This window comes from Dermacentor silvarum, chromosome 9 (genome assembly GCF_013339745.2).
Source record: "Dermacentor silvarum isolate Dsil-2018 chromosome 9, BIME_Dsil_1.4, whole genome shotgun sequence".
NCBI lineage: Eukaryota > Metazoa > Arthropoda > Arachnida > Ixodida > Ixodidae > Dermacentor > Dermacentor silvarum.
In genome coordinates this window covers 158,033,026-158,051,436 of record NC_051162.1, presented here as the reverse complement: position 1 = coordinate 158,051,436, position 18,411 = coordinate 158,033,026, and the positions used below count along the sequence as shown (strand labels likewise).

Here is an 18,411-nt window from a genome sequence, read left to right as displayed (position 1 = left end):
ATCACGGGAACGGAGCGGGCCGGCGTATTATGACGTCACGGCGCACCGACTCCTGGGTAACGAAGCCGAAATTGGTTCGTAGAAACACTAGTTATAATAAATTACATGGGCCGCTCTGATGCTTGCGAGTGTTTCTTGTAAGGGTTGGAAGGTTTCCAGACTTCCATATAGCGCAAGAAAAACAGAATAATGGAAAATTATAAATCAATGTTGAGTTAACATGGAAATCAACAGGGCGTATTCTTGAACTCGTATCTTCCTTTGCGATGAGCAGTGACGTTTCGGCATCTGTGAAACGGTAAAGTGGACAGCTGAGGTGTTGACATCTGCTACACGTTAAGCTGAAACTCTGATTGCCTGAAGTTCGTTGTGTGTAGGACGCGCTGTCCCAACATTACCGCATATACGTACACGGGGTGAACGTGCAGCGTAAACGGCTGTCGTTGGCTGCAATTCTGAAAGACTCATTGATCAACCCCGAAGAACAGATCGTTAGAACGCCCGGTTTATCAGCGCTTCGCCATCTCGTCACGGCTGGCTGGCGGTTTCATGTGTCGACGCTAAAAGAAGGATCAATAGTAATTTTAAGTACGCGTCCGTTTTCCGTCGTCTTCTTTTTCGTTTGAGTTTTGTCTCTCTACCTTTTTTTTTCTCTACTGCTACTTTTATGTTAAAAGCGTTTCCTGCACTCCCGCAGTACAACAGGAAGTGAGGGTCCTCAAGCAACAGCAGGACTTCATCTCTCATCCGTTAGGGGTCGCTCCATTCGCACAAGCCCTCCCGCGTGGCCCGAGTCGTCTGCATTACGGACGGCGTAGAGATTTCGTGTAGAATTTGCTTTTCAGTCCTAAAGTTCTGCAACGGATGCCGGTAGTTCGGCTTCGGTATTTTTGACATCCCTGCTTCCAGGTTAGAACCTTCTGTGTACAGTCTGTGTGCAGTGCCTTGTACAGTTCGGCGTTTCGTCTGCTTCAAGACCTGAGTGACGGAACGGACGATCTCGAGCGGAGCAGACGACGTTGTCCGGTTGGCCGGAGGGTCTGTGATAAGTGGCGTCGGCTGACACAACGAAGACCAACGATGCGGAAAAGCCCGTAGTACGCGCCTTTATAACGACATGTCCAGTGAGAGTAAGAGCCGGTGCAAAGCGCCGCAACGTTGTAGGCGCGTGCGCAGAATGCTAAACAGATGTTAACAGGATGCGCGCAGACGCGTAGCAGACGATCGCAGGCCGGGGTGAAGAGAAAACAAGAAACAGACGTGAAGCAAGCGTTCGCGAAAGGCGCATGGGAGTTCGAAAACCTGATGTGAGAGAAACGGGGTTTTTGATCTGAGAGGTGAGAGATATTGAAAAAAAGAAGAAAGTTTCAGGAAGCTCCGGGAAAAGAACTTTTAATCAGGAGAGAAATAAAGATTGGTTCGTCGAACTGTGTCCCAGACTGTGCGTGGCAGGCTACGTCTGGAAAGCCGGGCATTTTATCCATTGCACGCATGCAGAATTAAATTCAAGTCGTGTTTTTCTCTCTCGCATCGAACGCGTGTGTATGCCTAATTTCGTGACAAGAGCTGATTCTTAAAGGGGGTTGCACATTTGTTTCCTGGAGCTCTTAGTGCTTGTTTTGGTTGTAATTTTTGATCGTCTGCGTGTCGTCTGCCTGCTTGTCGTCTGCATCGCTTCGTGGTTGAAGTTCAATGCACGGTTAGTGCTCTCATGGGAAAATAGTTTGATTGCACGGACAAATGGGGTTTTTCGTCTGTTTCTGTTTCGCGCAGAAGGATGCATGCACTCTGTGTCTTACAATTTTTAGTCTTGCCCGAGCACGGACAGCTCTAAGTCCTGAATCCTCAAAATTGTTTGGTGCATCCCTGAATGAACTCACTCTTGTCAACTTGCTGTATATTCGTGATCGTTTTCTGTAGTTAGCTTCGCACAAACAATATCTGCTCAGTTATCTGCCCGGAACCAACGACTGGCGCTTATTATACGTACACTTGAATTGCAAATAGCGTCAAACAGAAAATTGATTTTCCTTTCTGAATCACGCATGCAGACGTTCCAGGTGTTTCTATTATTGTGCCTTTGTTTGTATTTGCACAATCATTTAATATATACTGGATCTGTTCATGCTGTTGGTTGGTCGTCTTGGATTCGCTTTCCTAACCGGTTGCAGTTTTAATGCTATATATCTTATGATTGACTCTGATTTCCTTTTACCTTTACAAATGCGCAGGAGCTTCCGGTTTGTTTGCTTTTCATTATTCTTTATGGTCACGTTAGCGTTTTTGTGGGGCGTAAATGCAAATACTTCTTCGCTAACCGATTTGGCCATTGGACGAAACCGTTCGTGCGTTGCGCGTTGCCGGTCTGGAGGGCGCAGTTTTCATCCATGTACCTATTCATTGTGCATATTAATAAACCCCGAAAGACTCATTTGCATCGCTACGTCGCCTAGCGAAAAGGATAGGTTGTCACAAACGGAATGTATCTCGTTAATAACGAATGTGTTGATGTTATCACTGTGCTGCAATCAACGAATAAAGAGTGAGGTCATTACAAACGGATAGTGTGTTCGGTATATTGCTACTGTTAATTTTTTCCCCCTTTTATGCATTGAACGCGTGCGACCTTGCGTAAAGGATTGCGTAAAGGATCCGCGCCGTAATGTATTCCTCCAACTTCGCGGTTGAACCAAAGTGGTGTGACACCCCGAGTTTTGGGGAGGCTTGGCAAGATAAGACGGGTGGCGATTAAGGTCTCGCGCCAGCTTGCCGCGATGTCGTTAATTTTTTACTTTGACTACGCGGGTCTCATAATGTGTTTATATCGGTCGGGATGGACTATATTATTGTATGCTAAAAGAAGCATATCCTCCCGAGACCCGAACCCAACTATGTGATGTAATCGCTCTTCAAGGTGGTTTTTATTGTGCTCTGTTATGTTATGAACTTGAAAAAAAAAAGAATCTTTAAAATCTAAGTACCATGGTTAGAAGCCAAAAAGCTGCGTCTCCATGTACGCGGAAAAAAAAAGAAAGAAAAAAAAAACTATCTACATCATCTCTTCATGTTTGCTATGGTAAAAACTGCATTTCATTGCTTAAACGCATAGATGAAGATGGAGCTACGTGTAGTACATTGCCATGTGGCTGGCGATTCCGGTATTTTCACGCAATCTCGGTGATATCGAAGCACACCTCAAGGTTGCTCTCGGCCCTCTGGGACGACACAGAGGTCTAGAACAATTCAGTGTCAAATTCCTCGGAAGCGCTTGACAAGAATGAGAGTAAACCACTTCTTTACAGTTACACATGCCCAGAGTGCATATTTTGCGTAATCACTTCCGAGTGAATTTCGAAAAAATGTCGAAGGCTATGTGCAATGTATTGTACAAGGGGTCCTGGAGGATATATTTAACATACACTCCAATTCCGTGAAGTTTTCATGCGCCTCAATGACCCGAATGCGATAAAGCACTTCGGAAACTGTGGCGTCACAGTTGTGTGGCGGTGCTCAGGCTTCGGCGCCAAATGAAAGAAACATTGTCTTATCTTTTCTTCACTAGTAATAAACTTTCTTTTTATCCTCATAATATAAGATGGGATCTTGTAACGATACTTTAATTGTCTAAACTTATTTAGTATTGCAAATTGGTGTCCCTGTAACATTTCCGAGAAACAGTACTGGCACTACAGCGCGTGCGCACAATGTAATCATAGCACGGGCTGTTTTGAATGCAAGGACGATATTTTACGCTGACGTTGGTTTTGGTTCCGCAGACTTTTCTTTTTCCTTCTTTTTGTCTGTTATTCGGCTTAGCCATTTCTTTTCAAACAGTTTATTGCGTAGCTGACGCGCTGCCTCGTCGATCGTAGTTCTCCATATCGGTGGTTATTCGCTGTGGAAGAAAGGGGGGGAGAATCGTGACTTTGATGTTTAGCGTGGCGAAATGCATGCAAAGTGGCACGCCGTAGTTGACTGCTGCAGATAATTTTAACCACACCTTCGGTTACATTAACGTACACTGAAATCTAACCTCACGAGTGTTTCTTTTTTTTTTTTTTTTTTTGCATTCCGCCCCGCTATAATGCGGCCGCCGAGGCCGGGATTCCAACTGCCGACCTTAATTGTTCCCAGCAGCGCAAACGCCATGGTCACTGAGCTGTGCGTCGCAGTGGAACTGTATACGGGGAGGCATGTCGATTGTGTGTTTGTATGTGTGGTGGCCCGGTCGTTCGTGTTTGTTTGGTTGTTTGTATGTGCGTACGTACGCACGGATAGAAACACACCGTGCCGTGCACGAGAAAACGTTATGCCTGATCGCAAAACATTTGCTCAGCCGCCGAACGCGGCGTCGAAGATCGAGCGTGTGGCCCCCGTTTTCTTAACGGTCCGCGAATACGTCTTTCGAACACACCGTTCTTTCCTTGGCGCCGCAGTTCCTTTCTCCGTTATTCTTCCCGTTACACTATAGAAACCTTGCGCTCAAGCTTTGTATCATATAGGTCGGCAGACTTTAGAGTATATTAACTCATATAGATACTCACTGCCGACTCAAATAGCGTCGTCGAAGGGGTTGGACGTTTCGGCTTCCGCACGGAAGCCTTGTTCACTCTGTTAACTGTCTTTCTAATTTAAATTTATGCTGCCAGACGACGATGTCGTCCAATTATTGATTTCACTCGTACTCAGTCGCCAACACCCTTGCATGCTATGTACTTACTCACACTTACGGATACTCACGCTCATTGTTCACTCACGCGCTCACTTGTACTCACCAACATTCGTCACTATAGGGTTAATGATCACTTCCAATAACAATTGCCGGCACCCAACCACGCTCAATCTCGCGTCCACTTACACTAACCGGCATTCACGTAGACTCCAAAAATGTTTTTTTTTTTAATTTCTTTCGCTTCGCTGAGCGCCTGTGCCAGATATCAAAACTTCTGGCATTCTCAGTGCTTTCACTTTCCTTTCTCTGTGAAATCAACCAAACGCGCGAGAAACGGGAATCTTTCTGTGCGTGTCTGAGGCTAAATGTGCAGCCGGAAGCAGTGGATTCACCAGAGTGACGTACGACGACTGTGCGTCGCTCGAACGATGTCCCGCTCCTCCGGTATCCCGGAATCGTTTTGCGGTAACCGTATGTGGCTTTTCCTTCGTGTGCAAGCAGTTGGTCAACCGGATAGAGCCAAGTGTTGCGCAAACCGTGGCGTTTCGGTACGCGTTTTGTGCCACAGTATCGATGCTTCGCTACTCTACTCCCAAATCTAGTCCTATGCAGAGGCTATATCGCAGATTTTTTGCCCATCGATGCGGAGAGCACTTGTGCGTTCGATCGAGTATAGTTGCTGCAGATGCTTTGTGGCCCTCTTCTCCTCTGCTAAAAGAGAGTTCTAAAAGACCAACTTCCGTTGTTGCTTGAGTAGAATGTACGCTACCATGACGCCTTTTTTTGTTTTTGTTTTCGGTCCCTATACTAACTACACTCTGTATTGCACGACCGTGCGCCTTTAGGAGAAAGACGTCGATGATTGGTTATGAGGTTATGAGGCCTATGTACCGAAGAAATGGCCCGCCTAAATGGCGAACTATTGTGTATATATATACTGTGCTGCTCCGTGAAGGTTCATGGCCTGCTCAGAATGGAGGGGAGGGAGGGTATGGTAAATTACGCGTTCCGCGCTGCAGGTCGAAAAGAGAGGGTTTCCGCGCCTAATTGTCGGCGATTACAAAGGAGACAGTCTGCCGCTCTCCCGGTGTCTCGTCTGGCGGTCGTTTAGACTCATCGGATTGTCGTTTTACGGTTCTGTTCTTTCGTGTCGTCTTTGCAGAGCCTCTATTTCTTCCAACCCGCATTTGCGGTCATCGCTGCGTTTGGCGAGGCGCAGTGAACATGTACTAGATAACCGAGTTTAGCCGCCAAATTTGTCGCACAAAGAAGACTTCGGTTCATCGCACTCCCTCGTCTTATATACGCAACATACCTTTAAGTGTTTAATAATGTGATGTCTACTGCTCTTTAACTTAGTATGCATATTGGTTAAAGCTTCGAGCGCGCGATACTCCGCTAGATTTGACGAGACTTTGACAGGAAGGCCGTGGAATCGGCCCCGCGAGAACTGATATGAAGTCGTTTGCGCATGGGCTGAAAAGGTACAGAAACGCGTAAGTAGGTCGTACTGGTAAAGAAAACGAGCGCACGTTGGTAAGCAGCGGTATTGTCAACGCAGTGGGGTGCGTTAAGCTCGTGAGCTTTGGATATTGACTACGCGGCCAACTTTCGACACTCGCCACTGATTTCCACGCGAGGTTCACAGCGTCCGTGATCCCACCACTGCCACCACATGGTAAAAAAAAAAGAAAAAAAAAAAACATGTCGGGATTAATTCGAACCCAACAACAAACGATTCAACATCGCCGTATTCCCATCTTACAGCTACCTCTGGTTCCTTATCTCTGGTTCTTGTAGTCTGTCTCCGTTGTGCCCAAAGTACCTATTGTTCAGTGTATATCTTCTTGCACCGTCTATCTTTTCCGGCTTTTCGGTCTTAGCATACATTTTCTACATATCATCGAGCAACCCCACTCTCGCAAAGTGCACTTCGCGGTCCCGCGGGATATTCCGGTTGCGTATACAGCAACGTAAGCACTCCGTGCCTTGCTTTACGATGGTGCAGCACCATGTCCGCTGTGTGAAGCGAGTTCCTCGCATTTTCTGCGACGAATCATCATTATTCCGCAAATTTCACTTCCAAATGGTTGTCTCTCCCTCGTCCTTCTCCTTTTATTTTATTGTTTTTCGTGCTTTTTTCCCTCCATTGAACAAGAGAGAACCGATTTGCCTCCGAGAACTTTGCTCGGGAGTTGGAAACGAAAGCATGTACGTCGTCCGAACGAAAACGCCCTGAAGTGAGCGTTCGTATGTTCACTCTTCTCTAGCCCTCGCGGCCGTCTGCTGTATGTACTTCACCGCGTTGTCTTCTGCACTGTGTCGTTTTGTGGTCGTCGGTTTCTCCCGTCTGTCTTCTGCTCTCCTTTTGTGGTTGTCTGCTTCCTGCGAGCTCTCTCGTCTATTTTCTTCTCTACGCTCTGTTCTGGTCGCCTGCTCCTTTTTGTCGTCTGCTCTGCTTTTGCGGGTCGTCTGCTTTTGTCTTATTTGTTTTCCCCGCCCGGTTCCCTCTGTCCTTATCCTCGCGTCGTATCCCCCCCAGTTTCCGCTGTCGTGCGGTGCGGAAACAGAGGGGGCCCCGTCTCCTTTTTCGATGGGCTCGTTTCCATGGCGACCCGGCGCCGTCGTAACTCAGGGTCTATCAGGTTCCCGAGCCACCCTCCGCTGTTTGTTTTAGGGCAATCCACGTCGTTCCTTGGCCTTCGCCTTCAAGTGACTCCATTGGGATGCCGCACCCAGCGTTACGATAAACGACTCTATTGAAACAGTTTTCAGATATTTAGTGGCTCACCGACTACGTACGTTCGATTTTTGTCGTGTCACAACTTCCATGTGCCACTTTTTAAGATGCTTCAGCCACAGTAGAAGGTTTTACAACGACGTTTCGGCGCGCATCTTGTCCTCGGAACATTACCGCGCTTTTTTGCAGATAGGGAAATGCTTTTGATGCGACAGTTTGTAGATTATTTAGCGACTCGGTGTAAGATCGAGGTTCGACCCCACCGTCGGGAATGTAATTAATTTTTCTTAACTGTTGAGTTATTCGGCAGGACAGCAGCAAGAGCCAGCAGCCAGGGTCAGGAAAGTCCAGGAGGCTCCGAAAAGGAAGCTTCGTTTTAATATTAACTGCTGCTTCATACTCTCTACTGCAGAACGTCGGCTATACCCGCGTTAGCCCTGTTACTCTATTCGCTTTCTTTCCCTTCGCATTCGTCCAACAAGAGGTCAGAAAGAGAGAGGAGAGAGAGGGGATCAGGTGACAGCCCTTGGTCACACCTGCTCGAGGTGCCAAGTAGAGCGCTTCCGAGCCGATCGAGAAGGAGGGGCCCATCGAAAGTTGGTTCACCTTCAAAACTGTTCACCTGGCCGCTCCGCGAGGTTTGACGTAACGAATGGCTCTTACTCCCCCCCCCCCCCTCCTCCTTCTCGCCCCCTAGTCGTTTGCACCGGTCGCGCATCAACGAAGCCGCTGTTAGCCGCATCCGTAGCGTGACGCCATCCTGACGTCAACCTTGGCACCTTAAAGCAGCGGCGACGCCGGGCAGACGGTTACCTTCTTTCTTTCTTTCTTCTTTCTCGGTCGCGTGTTGTTCGTCTGCTACATGCGAGATAGCAGGTGACCGGGTCAGTAGCGAGCGGCCTCTGGGGATCGCGAGCGAAAGTACGAGCATGCCCTCTGTGGATCGAAGGAGGGACAGATGTTTTCCCTCTGGGGTCACGTGCATAACACCCCCCCCCCCCCCCCCCTTTCATGCCGTAACCTCAGTTGCCTCGCCAGATCGGTGCAGTGATGTAGAGACCTGCGGGAACTACGTGGACAACGGTGTTAGTGTACTACTACTACTACTACTATTACCTACTACTACTACTACTACTACTACTACTACTACTACTACTACTACTACTGCGTTATTAGTGGTTGCTCAGTGGCTATGGTGTTAGGCTGCTGAGCACGATCGAATCCCGGCCACGGCGGCCGCATTTCGATGGGGGCGAAATGCGAAAACACCCGTGTACTTAGCTTTAGGTGCACGTTAAAGAACCCCAGGTGGTCGAAATTTGCCGGTGTCCCCCACTACGGCGTGCCTCATAATCAGAACTGGTTTTGGAAAGTAAAACCCTATAATTTTTACTACTACTAGTAATAGCAGCAGCAGCAGCAGCAGTAGTAGTAGTAGTAGTGATATGATAATGTTTTCATCATAAAAAATTTATTGCATATTTGCTGAGAAAATTGTTGCCAGTGCGCATGGATAACTTGCCATCAAGTAATTGGGCACCGGTAAATATAAGTCTCTTCGAGCAGTGGGATACGTGGCATAGCGAAGGACAATGTAGAAAAAGGTATAGAAGCCGTACAAGGCAAGCAAACGTGAACACGTATACAAAAGCAGAAAGTTACATGGGGATATGTGTCCGGACAAACGGGCATTGCGAATAGAATATATTGAACACACAGAAACTTATTTAGGAACGCGTATACTAGTATTTAGTAATAGAAGTATAGTAGTAGCGGCATATTGGCAGCCATATATTGTTTATTAACGCGCTTAGGTGTACTTAATAGTATTCAGAATGTCAGAACGTACAGAAACGGCATTTAGTAGTAGTAGCAGCAGTCGTAATGTTCTTTGATATGAGCAACATCATCGCGTCTAGCTTAATCGTCATGTTCGTCTCATTTGGCTGCGTCGTGACGTCACAGTAATGTCGACGACGCCTGGTCCGGCATTTCGGGACCAACTTTAGCATCAGATTACGACATGTTATAAATGTTTCTCAATCGTAATACTTGCTAAGTGTCATCCTTTTATGTGCATAAGCTCGTGGTAACGTTTTCCTTTTTATATACAGCTTCGAAAATGTGCGTACGTGCTTCCTTTTAATAGAGAGCTTTAGATTACGGGGACGCAAGCGTCGGCGCCCCCTAGAGCTTGGGGCCACGGTACTGCGCATGCGCAGTACTGTGGCCACCTTACTACACTTTAATCGATCTTAATCCACCCTATAAACCTCCTTAATACACCTTAATCCACCTTAGTCCACCCTAATGCACCTTAATCCATACTAATACACCTTAATCATTCGTCCACCCTAATTGACCTTAATCGACCTCAGTGGTCTGCGCATGCGCAGTACCATGGCCCCAAGCACTAGGGGGCCCCAACGCTTGCGTCCCCCTAATCTAAAACTTTCTAATGTGGTATAGGCGCCGTCCCTTGCCCGTTTCTCGTCCGAACGTTCCTCGCGTCGCCGTGAGCGTTGCCGGAGGCAGATGTTGTGTGTGTGGTACGTGTGCGAGGGCTGTACATATTGTGGCAGTAAGCGATGGCTTTTCAAATGCGCGCTATCAACGTATAGTACTACTCGCCGAGAGGAAGCGATGCGCGCACAGGTGTTTCTGCGCTCGCGCGAGGCCAAGGCATTTGCACCCTTGTCGATGCCTCGTTAGCAGCTGTCCTCCTTTGGCCGTTTAACCGGGCCTTAAAAAAACGTTTATGCGCGCCGTGGCCTTGGTTGAAAGGGCACTGAAGAGGCATATTAAAAAACACACTAAATAGAAAACATAATTGGCGTTTGATTAGACCTTGAACATGATACAAGAAAAATTGAAATAGAGACGCAAAAAGAAAATAGGAGCGGCGCCGCCGCCTTGAAGTTCTCGCACCAGCTGGTATACGAGCTGGTGCGAATCAGTGACGTCACGAATCAATGACCTCACCATAGTGACGTCATTGATTTTGACCGCTTCTGTTCAGCGCTATAGCTAATTTTTCATGGGCAAAGTAAGGATGGCCTACATCCCAAAAGAACGAAAGACTGAACTTAAACAAGTTTCTAAAAGTTAAGAAGTTGCTCAGTCTTAACTTGAGCCACAAGGCCCCAGATACAAAGAAACATTGAAATAGGTGCTGAAAACATTGAAATACTCATGTGCTGGCGCTCACGTTTCGGCGCGAATTGAAAAGAAAGAAAAAGGAAAGAAAATGCAAATTTGGCCCTTCGTTTCCCTCTTATGGTAAAAAAAAAAAAAAAAGCTTCTCACTACGAAATTCACGAAAATGAATTCTTGAAATAAAGCTCTGTCGAAACTGGTATAGCGTGTCTATTTAGTGTCTCCTTTAAGTTAATCTGTATTAGTAGATTATACATCTTGCAACAGCGAAGTACCCTCTATAAGCCGGAGGCGTGGCTAGTTATGTACGCCACAAAAGAAGCAAAAAAAAAAAAAAAACTGAAATCTGGTGGCGACGTTGCCCTGAAGTTCCCGCACCATCTTGCCATGGGGCGTCATTAATTTTGCCAGCGGCTGCTCGGGTCGAGGTCGCCGTTAGTCGGCAAAGGAGGACTGCATTGCATTCTAATGTAGTCACAGCCAGGTGAGTTTCCGCGTCACCTGCAGTGCCAAAATTCGAGGCAGTGCCGTGAAATTACGGGACTACATACACAATAGTGATTGCTATCATACTACTACTACTACTACGACTACTACTACTACTATTACTTACTACTACTACTTACTACTACTACTACTTCTTACTACTACTTCTTACTACTACTACTACTTACTACTACTACTTACTACTACTACGTCGTCGTCGTCGTCTTGCTTTCCGTGTTATCTTCAAGGGGGAAAATTTTATCCTTAACGGCAACTTCTTTATTTCTTTTTCTCGCTTTCCTGCCTACACCACCAAAAACTAGTCTACACTAACAGGCATCGGTTCTTGCCTCCGCCTCTATGCTCCCCTGTAGTCATCCGTTGTCGATGTCTGGTTCTGTTTCGTCACTACAAAAGCAGAAGGGGAGAAAAAAAAAAGTGAACGGGAAACAGCGTTCACCTCGATTTTGTCCGCATTTCCCGCTAGGAGGGGCGCCGGTCTTTGGGTCCGTATAGAAGGCGCACGGGCCCTATTTTGTATGTGTATTTGATGCCAAGGGACGGAAGCCGAACTCCGGTTCTGGAGTACACTCCGGGGAGGTCGAGGCTTGGAAGCGGGGTGAAGTGGTGAGAACGCCGGGCAAGGGGATTGTAATCGGAATACAAAAGGTGCGGTGTAGAGGGGGGGGGGGGGGGGCGAAGGGGAGGGTTGGGGGGGCGTCCTTTAGAGAGGCCTATGGCGCGCATGGCCGACGCTTGGGCGATTGCGGGGTTTCGGCCGGGGTTACAGTGACACGCGTTTTGGGGGGCGCTTTTACCCCAGTCGTTTTTTTTTTTTTGTATACTTCTAGTATCACTGCTCGTTTTTTCTTTATTTCGGTGTGAGCGCATGTGTCGTACGCTCGCGTTCGCTAAAACGGGGCAGCGCGTAGTGAGAAGCGCACTGCATTATAGAATTGAAAACAGCGATAGTGTGTTCGTCTGGTGGTTTCGTGCGGCACTCGCCAGAAGCCAGTACAACAGAGAATCTGCATTGTGCATTTTTCTTTACTCCCTCCGTTTTCATCGTTACTGGTGAGCGCTACACGAACCAAAATGTAGTGAAAAGAGAGAGAAATCTTATTTACAGGACAGGCAAGAGAGGTCGGCCTCAGCTGGTGCACTCTACTGTGGCACTCTAAAACTGGCGAAGAGGCAAAGGCAGTAAGAGTAGAGGGATGGATGAAAGAGTGTAGTGAAAGCTACAGTTGGCGTTATCCGACCACGGCCAGCCTGGTGAGCGTAGCCACTGTCACTCGCATTCGCTACGCGATATTAGAAGTCTCAGCAGGGGTCGATGAAGGGATATCTCGGGTTGAGCCAACATTTCGACGAGGGGATTATAATCGTCTTCGCCCTAACGAAGACAGTTCTTCTTGTCGAAACGTTCGGCTCCAGCATGAGACATTTTTTTATTCGTTTATGAACAGCAGTACATGGGCACAAATGGTACACTTCCGTTCTACCGAGGCTGTTCAATTATGTGGGTTAACGTTTTATCATTTCTCGCCTCCGCGTACTTAGTGCAACCTATATTGCGAATACGCGTTTTGCCCCGTGTGGTGCAATCGTTGTACGGTTCTACCTCTGCCTTCGCAATTTCCGGCTAATTGAAACGCCGTCTAAAGTAACCAGACGTGCATGATGAATTTCTGTGCAGCGCTCACAATTAGGACGAAGATACACGGAAAGTTCCGGGGGTTCGTCACGTGTTTTAAGATTCTTCCTTTCCTTCTTCCTTGGATATCTTCCTTTTTTTTTTTTTCATGTTTTTCACAATAAATTTCAGTTGAGCGTTCAGCGCCTGTCGTGCGTGCACGTATTTTGTTCTTCGTCCTAATTGTAAGCGCTGCACAGAAATTCACCATGAACGCTCACTAACTCGCTCTGTTTTCTATATATCCTAACCAGACGTGCTTTGCTGATTCCTCACTGCGTGCGCTGACGCCAGCTGTGCCTTTCACAATGCTGCACGCAATTAAAGACACGAGATTGTATAGCTGCAAACTGTATATGAGGGCGCTGCATTCTGTCGGCGGGGTGCGGATGTTTCGTTGATTCTCTGGTTATACTTTGATACTTTTGTGCGACGTCTCTTTTCTGCTTTGTGCCGGCTTTCGCCTCCCCGAGTCTTCGTCCCGTCGTCACCGCTGTGTCGCCTGCTACGGTCCCTCGGTTTTTTTTTTTTTTTTTTAGTCTGCAGTTGTAGCACACGACGTCTGCGTTGTACGTCACCGGCGTCGTCTGCTACGGCTGTGTCGAAAAGAGAGCTTGGTGAACGAGAGGGCGAGCAGGAATTTTTAACGCGAAAGCGTTAAGGGCCCCGTGTCGCAGAAAATCCGGCGTTGGTGTCGGCGCGGGCGCGCCGGTGTCGTTGGCGGTAATAATAATCCCGAATCATCCAGACCGAGCAGGCCCTCCGCGTGGCGCAAGGCGGTAGGGGAAAAAATTGAATTTCTCAAAGTAAAATCCGTCAGAAAAATCGTAAAGTACGACTAAACCACAACCTACAGACGTGATAGCGTCGGATTGTAATTTGAATATACGAGAAAACATAATTCAGTTGCTGGGAAGACTGATAAGCAGCTAGGGATCTTTGAATGCTATCACGTCCCACTCTTAAAAGCGAAGCTTAAGCGTCCTCCATTTTTTTCTTTTTTTTTTTTTGCTTCTAGTGCTTCGTTCAGGATTCGAATGCGGGGAGCGCAGAGACGTAAGATTGTGTGCGCGCTTGGGCTACCAGCTTTGGCCAGCCGTAGGATTTCCCGCTGAATTTCCCGCTGAAAAGTAGAGGAAGATATCGGACACACTGGGTACTGTTCTTGTTCATCGCTAGGATGCGCGCCGATCGCAAGCGGCCTACATCAACCTTATCTACTCGGCTCTTGTTCGGCGATGCGTTGTCCATCATCTAGCCTGCCTGCCTGATCTCTCGAAATTCGAGTTCTGGGCACTTCTTCTTTTGTACGCTTATTTATTTCGGTTCCGTAATATCAATTTTTTGAGGGGTGGCGTCCAACTTTGTTGTTATCATTGGTAGAAACGAGCTGTTTGTTGTGGGTCTCCTGTTCACGTCTTGTTCTTCTAGTTGCGATATGATAACGCGTGGATGTTGTGCAGTTTAGATATAAATTTCATTTTTTTGCAAAGGTGAGTTTGCCTGCGAGAGTGAATTTATTTTCATCAACAATGGCTTTATCGATCCGGTGGTGGATACTTAATGGAAGAGACCAGGTTTGCTTTTTCGCTTGGTTTGAGAAACTTGTCGTTGGCGTCTGCGACTGAGTGATCTCTGCATCAATGTAGTTTCCCATAACAGCCGTGTTTGCCGTTTTCTGTACGGCATTTTATTTTATTTTACATTTTTGCAGCATACGGCAGTCCTGTGCTGAATAAAAGACGAATAATAAAAAGGGCAAGAAATTCAAAAGCAAACACGCACGCACACGCACGCACGCACACGCACGCACACACGCGCACACACATGCGCACGCACACACGCGCACGCACGCACGCACGCACACACGCGCACGCGCGCGCGCGATCAGCGAACTGCCGACGAAGTTTGGGAAAGAAGCGGACCTAGACAAGACGTCATGACAGCAATTTAGCTTCAGATGCGGCGGCCTAGAAAGAAAGCACTACGCTATTTCGTAGTCGTTTATCGACCCTTTCCTTCGTACATACCGAACAATAGAGAGTTTTAGAATAGGGGCCCCAAAAGTTTGGGGCCCCAAAGAGCTTTGCGGGTGTTAGCGTTGGGGCATGCAAGAGTGAAGAGTTTTAGAATAGGGCTTTGCGTTTGCGAATAGCGTATTGCGCTTGCAGCGCCACTACGGTGTCAAGGAAAAACTATTATAAATATTAAAATAAACTATACCATTTTATGATAGGAAGAGTAATTTTGACTTTCGTGGTTTTGCGTTTAATTACAATTGAGAGGTTATTCTATTAGCAGCAAGCGATTTGTTGCGCCTAATTTTGATTAACCAACTTGACGTGCCTTCACCAGCCAAGCTAATCCATGTTAGGCCTACGAGCGATGAAATCGACAATCGAATTCGGAATCAGCGGCGTCTAATGAATCAATCTTCATTACACACGTTAGTTGAGAGAAAGCGATAACCGCAGTCACTTCTCCTAGCTTACGAACTTCACGCGTTACCAAGAATCAAGCCGAGTTTGGTACTCGGAGAGCCGTCGCTTCCATGGGTGCCGCCATGTTTGTTGACGCAAAGCTTTTGGGGCTGCTTTTGGGGCTCCCGCTAAATCGGTGAAATAGCGTGCCCAACGCAAAACCCAAACGCAGTTAGCGTCTCGCGCATGCGCAGTGGTGTCGACGCTATTTCTTTGGGGCCCCAAAACGTTTGGGGCCCCTATTCTAAAACTCCCTAATAACGGTAGCGGGGACCGGGCGGGGGGGGGGGGGGGATATGTAACGGCAGGCGGTGGTTGCTGCATGACTACCCTTGACTAGAAAGCTTAATAGCAAATGGCACCCAGCTTTGCCTACCAAATAAGTACCGCCAACGACACTGCGCAGCTTTCAACCTAAATTCGACTTGGATTCTTTTGTACGCAGGCTGGATAGCAGCGCGCTAACTTCTGAGCCCACTATATTTCTAAAGCCCCTGTAGCGGCCGAGCTTCGCATGTAGGCTTTGTCAAGACCTGTCCAACCCAACGCCTGCACTATAACCACTATAACTACTTGATATAACAAGTCTTTGGAAGCTCAGAACCATGACGTCACGACTATAGTTGTCTGGCGTGTGAAACTGAAAGCCACTCTCGGACGGAAAGGCGAGCGCAGTTTGTGCTACACCTTCCTGATAACTCTCAGATAATCTGCGCATCACGTAATAAGACGTCCTGGGTGGAAGCACGGTGTGCTCGTCAGAAACGTATGGTTTGCATCAGAGGCTAATGTTCCTAAGCGTCGCCCATGTAAGTAGCTAAACAATGTTTGTCGTTAACCGTTATTTTGTTACGAACGCTTAAAAAAAGATATTTCAAAAATAATATTTGCATCACTCTGCGCGCAGACCAGTTTACTGTTAAGCTACATCAGTTATGCAAAATCATCGGCGGTCTAGATCTATCTCTTCTCTGACTTGAACGATATCTGCGCACCCACTAATGGGCCGAAAGATCTCTTGACAGGTTCCGGTGGGGACATGTCAGTGCAATGAAGTGGACTACCGGATGTTGGCGCCGTCACACCGGAAGTTATGTGCCACTGACAATCGATACCTGGATCCCCCCCCAAAACCAGACGGCGCGACCGCTGCTATACACACAATATTCTTGGGACGGCGAAGGGACTTGAATTCAACAAAAGCTTGGCAGCGCTTTTTACCTACTGTAGAGTGAAGGTAAATAAAATAAAAATGAATAATAAATATGGTTCGGGGTATATAATGTCCGCTCGTCTATTCTCCTTAGTCGCGCATGGATCACTGCGTCTCCAGTTGCGCGACTGGTTTTTTTCCGACGCGCAGTGCTGGAGCAGACGAAAAAAAAAAAAAAAAGTGCCTGCGGTCGTGTTGCAGACGACGGGATATTCGGTGTCTGCTACGGCTCAGCCTAGCTCTGCCTAGCCGTGCCTGGCTTTGGAAACCTCATTCACTTAGTGCGCGTAATGTGTAGCTGTAAAATTTATAATGTGCACTGTTCGTTGAAACGCAACATTGTTGAAACTGCGTCAGCAAAAGGACAGAACTGTAGGAGTCTCCCCGACTCCAAAGCCCCCCCCCCCCCCCCCTACCCTACGCCTACCCACCCTACCTCCATATATGAAGTGTAGTCGTCTGTTTGGGACGGTCTGCTTCTGTGACACTGAAGAAAAACAAGACAAAAGAAGTGTACTGGAGGGATCGTATTCTCAGGTTGACCGTATATGTAATACCCGACGTCCATCTTCTGTTTTCCATGCGTTGTCGAGAGCCCCTTGCTATGTTTATGTGGAGTTCCTCGTACTGCGTAATGTACATGGTGTTCCACAAACGCGACACTTCTGACCGTGCACCGACAATACGAAGGGGCCGGGGTCCTTCCCCAACTCGGAACTTCCCCTCCGCAGTTCGGTCGTCTGCTACCACGACGGCGCAGGTGGCGCTGTGGGCGTTTAAACGACATGTCGGCTTTGGGGGGCGCGGGGTGCATTGGTATAGGAGGTGAGCGCGCAACTGGCTTGGACGCAGGCTTACTGTGGAACGGCCGTGTCGTCGTCGATTCGAGGCTTAACGATACGATGCCACGTTTGCTTTACTGTTCGACTATAGTCGGTCATCGATGTCAGTTACAGTTGCAATGTAAAAAGAAAAAAAAGACAAGTTCAGGTCTATTGGTCAATCACGCTTTTTTAAATACAAAAAGAAGGAAGCCACTCTTACTGTTCTAGGAAGCTTGGTAAGCTAGAAAATGACACGAAAAAAATTAGGATTGCCGGCGGCTCCGCCTCGAAGTTCCCGCGCCATTTCGCCCTGACGTCATAGATGTTGACAGTGTCTACTTTGGCTTAAGTAAGTGTTTATCGGTAAGGATGGACTACATCGTAAATTAAAGGATCCAGACTGAATTGAGCAAGTTTCGAGAACTTTTGGGGAGCACGACCGCCGAGATACGATTAATTAAGTTGAAATTCCTAACATCACACGACGTATTATCGCCGTTGCTTTGGCGCGAAATACTAAGAAAAAAGTTGGAACTTTATTTTTCTTACTAAGGACCTCTTCCCACAAAATTTACAAATAAATGCATTTTGAAAGATTAAGTCGTTTACGCTGTAAACCACAAAAATTTACCAGATTTGTTGTAATGCGCGCGAAATCGATTCTGCGAACTGCTTGAACGTAAGCCACAATACACGTCAGCGGCTTCTATTTCGCGAAAAGTTAATGCTCATGAATTATTCGGAATCTATACAGCATTTGATCGAACGCGTGAAATGTCGATCTCACTCATAAAAAAATGTATTTGCAATATTAGAAAACAGATTCGCTGCAAGCGGAACTCTGGCAATATAGCTGCTTTCTCAGAATTCTCGTCTGTTCGTCTTCGGCTGAGCCATCGTTACCTGCAACTTAATGTAGAAAATGACTCACAGATTTACTCATACATATCGATATATGGCATCCTCCATTTTTTTTTTCATTTCTCTGGGTACATCGTATCGTGCGTTGTTTCACTGCATTCGCCTTAAAGTCTACGTGAACATCTTACGTAAAAGTGTGTTCATCTCGGGCATATTCGTGTTCGCAGAAAAAAAAACAAAACCAAACAAAGAAAGGCATGCAGAAGAACTAGGGGGCTATTCT

General features: G+C 47.2%; 1 protein-coding gene across 2 annotated transcripts in view; it reads left to right on the top strand.

Annotated features, from left to right (window-relative positions):
• The window catches only part of LOC119464571 (zinc finger protein jing-like), a 171,250-nt gene that overhangs the window by 40,657 nt on the left and 112,182 nt on the right, over window positions 1-18,411 (top strand). The window lies entirely within an intron of this gene.